This window comes from Nothoprocta perdicaria, unplaced genomic scaffold, assembly GCF_003342845.1.
Source record: "Nothoprocta perdicaria isolate Ctin4 unplaced genomic scaffold, notPer1 scaffold_83, whole genome shotgun sequence".
Taxonomy (NCBI): Eukaryota; Metazoa; Chordata; class Aves; order Tinamiformes; family Tinamidae; genus Nothoprocta; species Nothoprocta perdicaria.
The window spans coordinates 3156633-3161558 of NW_020456121.1; the positions used below are offsets into that span (position 1 = coordinate 3156633).

At 39.6% G+C, this 4926-nt stretch overlaps 1 long non-coding RNA gene across 1 annotated transcript; it reads left to right on the forward strand.

Annotated features, from left to right (window-relative positions):
• Window positions 1–2923, forward strand: LOC112958285. The gene is made up of 2 exons (XR_003251399.1): window positions 1–38; window positions 2323–2923. It is a non-coding gene; the product is annotated as an uncharacterized LOC112958285 (long non-coding RNA).
• The last annotated feature ends 2003 nt before the right edge of the window (window positions 2924–4926 follow it).

Genomic DNA, 4926 nt, shown 5'->3' on the forward strand with positions numbered 1-4926 from the left:
TGGTGCAGAGCTCTGTGGCCTTGGACCAGGACACCCAGGTATGACTCTAATGGTTGTTCAGTAGGCCTCTTTCTTGGGGGTGTTATTAATGGAAATGTAGTGCTTTGGATTTCCAAGAAATTAAATGGTGTGCCTGACTTTAGGAAAAGGGAACCGAACTAAGCATTGTCTGGCCACAGTTCAGGCCTTCCTTCATTTAACTCAATGAAGTTTCTTTTCTTAAAAGAGAAAAAGTTAGAGAAATAAATTAATATTTGATGTTTTCTCTTTTCCTAACTGCTGTCTAGAGTTGGGGGAAGGCTTGTGTACTGCAAGCATTCATGTAAATGCCAAACACTTTTGATTATGGTTCATCCCCTTGCAATGACCTCCCTGCTGTGTTGGCCTAGGCTGCTCCCTTCTGCCCTCCAACCAGCCTCACCCCACCTTGCACAGGAAATAGCAACTTCATCTTGACCAGTTCTCAGTTTTGGGGGTTAAATATTGGCCTGGTTTGTAGGACAATTGATGTATTATGTAGACTAATTATTGAGCTGGAATAAGAACCTCTTAGGGTTTTTTTTTTTTCTCTCTGGCCAGTAAATTTATGCAGCAAATCTTAACAGCTGCTTCTGTTAGCTTAGATTCTCCAAAATTACTCAAGTAGGTAACATGATTAAAGCTTGATTTTTATGAAGTTTCATTTCTCTCAGAGCTCGTACAGACTTTCTTACACATAATGAAGTTATTTATCTTATGCTTACAAAATAGCTTGTCTGTTTGCCTTTATAATCCTCCTAAAAATTTTGGGCTTACAAAGAAAAAGTCTCTCCCCATGCACAGTAATTGCTATCTGAAAACAGCCATGTTTGGACTCCACTCCCTCTTTTGAATACACCATGATAAAAAATAGAATTGTAGACTAAATTAAGGCCTTAGTAATCTTCTCTGTAACCTGCTGTTTACTATGTTTTGTGGTATCTGGGCTTCTTGCTCCATATGTGTTTACACAAATAAAAACTGCTAATCAAAAACTTCGGCAAAGCATAAAAGCAAGTGGACTACTGCTATGTCTCCCCATGGTAGATACTGTGGCAGTGCTGGGAGTGAAAAAAAGAAAACAATTTTGTCCAGCACTAACATCAGTGGCTAAAAGCCTTGGAATACATGGATGGTTAAATCTTTTGACTGATTTACAAGGTCTTAAAGATGCCCTTGTGAGCAAAATGGTTGCCCTGTGTCCTAGGATGATGTAGCAGCTCCCTGGCACTTGGCTTTATTAATAATACCTTATCTTCCCCATAAAAGCTCAAAGTATTGACTCTGTTGTAAGCTTCTGGGGGTGTTTATCTGTCACCTCTCTCCCACTGCAGTCCTGTTCCTAGGAAATCTCCTAACACAGGTTTCATTGGTCTGATCCATCTCCCATACGAGACCCTTGGCAGGCAGCCCTCCATCACCTCCCGAACCAGCTAAAACTGCTTACTGGGGCTCTTGCAGCCCCCACGGCCATACAGCTGTGATTAATGGGAAAGCAGCTACTTTGCTTGTATTGCAATAGTCAGAACTTTCCCAGAAAGGATCCGAACTACATGGCAGCTGGATTCATTATTTTTTAATTATTTTCTGTTTTAAAAAATAATCCCACTGATTTTTTTCATGTCTGATTGAAACATCTTTAAATATTTGAATTTTTGAGACCTAAGGATATTTAAATGGAATTAGAACACCATCTTTTGAAACATGCTTATGACAGCATGTGTTTTTCAGCATTAGCAGTCATGCTCTTATCTTGTCAAAAATTCAACACAAATATAAGTGCAAAAATAATCTTGAGTAAAGGATGACACAGAAATACTTTAATTCAAAAATGTAGAGTATTAGCAGCACCTGCCCAGTTTATTCTCTATATGTCCAAAGTCAATCTGTCTGTTGAATAAAAAGGAGCAAATTAGATAAGCAGTCTCTACTTAAATATTTTAAGATTTTAAGATTGAGGAATTAAAACATGGCTTCCACAGAAGATGCATTAAAAATGTAAAATAAAAATCCATCATGGACACTGTCTATGTGATACCATCAAGCCCCCTGGCCTGTTAAAGTAGGCTGCTTTTTAGCATTTGTAAGCTTTGCAAATGTAATTTGTAAGCATTTCTGTTTCTTGTCATTCCCTGGCGTGTAAGGAACAGACGGGCCCGTGTGCCAGGCAAGGTCCAGCTTTCCCGCTGGCGCTTGCTGGCATCCCCTAGGCTGGGCCTTGTGGCACAGAGAAGGATCCTTGCGGTGATGCTTCATTTTCCTCCTCGTCTAAAATAGCAGTTTTCGCTTTTTCTTTTTGGCCAGTACCTTGAGCTGCTTATGAAAACCAGGAACTGTTGTTGGAAGATGCCCCGGGAGAGGCTGTGTGCTGCCCTTCAGGGGGCAGATCCAGCCCACAGTTGTGCCTGCGGCACTGAATGGTGCTTCAAATGCCATAAAATACATCTTTCATCTGTGTTTATTCCAAAATATTACTGATTTAAAGACAAAGCTGTGCAAATCAAGCTCTAAGAAGATTACTACGTATCTACCATGCCAGGACCTTCATTCCTCTGTCTCGTACAACGTGTCAGGTAGCGCATGGGAGACCTGTAGACCCAGTTTCTCAAACAGGAGCAGCTCCTGCCCGAGTCACCTGCATTTCTTCTGAAGCAGCTTGCTCGGAAAGCGAAGGCGGCGTTTTCAAGGAGGACACTAGATGGCACTTTTGACTTCTTTAACCCAATTTTGTGCTTTCTAGCCGGGGGAGAGAGTATCTTTAATGACGACCTTGTCAAAACCTCGGGATCATGTTGGCTACAACTTTCTTACTACTGTTTTGCGACTTGTAAGTAACCAGTTTCACAAGTTGTATTTAGCTGTAAAAACTGTGATTGCTTTTGGTTATAAACATATCTAAAAATATGTTTTTGGTTTTTTTTTTTCATTGAATGTCTTCTGATTCTCAGTACAGTGGCTTCTTTAGCCTAGGCATAAACCTCCTGATCCATGACCCAGTTACATAACTCTTGGGCAAGTAAAATCCTTGCCAATGGTATTTTATGCCAATACTATGCAAGTATTGGCTTAAAAATGATGCAACAGAATAGCTCGTATGACTCTACGCTGTTTCACTACAACCTGAGAGCAATGTGCTGTTAGGGCTAAACGAAGCCTAGAACAGCAGCTGGGGCAGAAGGTAATAATTACAATGGATACATTTATTGTAAATGTCAAAGGGAATTGACAATGTTGCAGTCTTAAAAGCACTGTTTGCTTAAATATTAGTCAAACAGAAAACAGTCAAACTGAAGTCCTTGGCAATTCGTGTGAGATTAAAATATTTTCCATAAATATAAATGCAGTGTCAAGCTGGTAAACATAGTCAGGAAAAGGTATAAGGAAGAAACATTGGCAGGGAAGACCTGGCAGAGGAACACAGGTTAAGTGTGAGGGAGAAGGGCTATGAAAGTATATGTACAAAAGCTTTGTGCAGAAGAATTCAAGAAGATGATGTCTGTCAACAGTTGTGAAAAGAAGAAATCCTATAGCAGGGTGAAATAAAAGAGGAAAAAAATTGACCATTTAAATCTACTGGAGTTCCCACCAAAGGAGACTGCAGTACAATCAATACATCTTTGGGTAATGCTTAAACTGTGTTTGTAAAGGAAACAAATTATTTGAAAAATAGTATAATATATACCATGATTGCAAATGGAAACTTTGTAAGTGGAGAAGACTGTATGTATTTGGGTCATATTCTGAAAATATAAAACTTCTGATTTCTGATGCAAAGGGAAAAAAAAAAAAGTGGTTTTTATACCTTCCCTCCCACACTGGTAAATTTGTTACTGACTTTAAGAATATGCAAAAAGTTCAGACAACTTTGTCAGAAGTGGCTTATCTTGAGCAACTTGCTTTAACACAGTGTTCCTGAGCAAATAAGCACTTAGCGGCCTGTGTTTGCTGCTGATAACTGCTCCCAGTTTGTCTTTTGGAGGCATTGGGCTGAATTTGGCTGATCTCAGAGCTACCAAGCAACAAGAGCACTGAGAAGGCACAAGGATTGGGCTGCAGACGTCCAAGGGAGCAAAGAGGCCTTCTCGATAGGAGCCTTAACTCTTATGTCCTATTCTTAATTGTTTCACCACCTACCAATAGTCGTGTGAGTAATGTGAAAAATATAAAATATTATATAACAGCTAGCTCAATATATAATGCAAAGTCATAGGTATATGCATTTCTAGCCATAATATGAGACAAACGGAGAAGAACTGATAGATATTACACAGTTTAAGCATTTCTGTGAAGTGGTTCGTTTGATATTTGACCGGTCAACTTGTTACCTCATGCCTGAGCCCTTGTATTTCACTTCATCAAACCTTTTTGCTGAGCCAAGGAGCCATCTGCAAGTTGGCACCCTATTGCCATGCCCAAATCTAGATGTTTATGACAGCTTTGCAACGTTATTTTGTTTTCCCTGAAAACAATTTAAGGAGAAAAAAGAACAAAACTTTCATGCTGCTGATATCAGTAAGGGCTATGTTACTGACAGCAATGGAATCTGATTTAAATTATTTCTTTTTAACTTTGCCCTAGTGAGAGACGTTTATTCTGTACCAGTAGCATGTCCATGTCTTCCACACGTAACAGGTAATGAGTACAGTAGAGTAAACGTTCACTTTGCAAGACCAATTCTAACACCTAGAGTATCTAGCAAAAAATCAATCTGCTGTTGCCAAAATACCAATTAAGTTCTGGATAGTAATGGGTGCTACTGTGAAATCCTTGATGAGGAGATAGATGGCTTTCAAAAGGAGGAAGACGTTTTACCTTGAGAGTCTTTTGTAATCAAAGTGAACGTAAACACATCGGTAAGTTGTAAGTCTGTGAGTAACTGTGCTGGCTAGGCACTCTCCTGACCACTGG